We start from the raw sequence: 325 nt of genomic DNA, 5'->3' as shown, positions 1-325 counted from the left end.
TGGAAGGCAGTGCAGGGATTGGCAGAGGGGGGGTGGGGGATGGAGGCCAGTGTAGGGATCGGCAGAGGGGGGTTGCAGACGCTGAATGGTTGGTTAGGTGAATGAGTCTGGCAGCTGCATTCATGATAGACTGAAGGGGGGTGTATAATATATATATTGTATATAATGGCCGTTCCCCAACACGTCACCCCGATGAATACATAGACATAGGGAACATTTCGGTTGGGTAACAATGTGAACACCACCAATTCCCACCCAGGGCTCCTCCGGTGGTTGTTCCTTGATCATCGACTCCTCCCATGCTCGCCTCCAGGACTTCACTAGA

This window comes from Nanorana parkeri, unplaced genomic scaffold (assembly GCF_000935625.1).
Source record: "Nanorana parkeri isolate BGI_ZX_2015 unplaced genomic scaffold, ASM93562v1 scaffold2145, whole genome shotgun sequence".
Lineage (NCBI taxonomy): Eukaryota > Metazoa > Chordata > Amphibia > Anura > Dicroglossidae > Nanorana > Nanorana parkeri.
The sequence above is the reverse complement of the archived record's forward strand: the minus strand, read 5'-3'. Positions refer to the sequence as shown.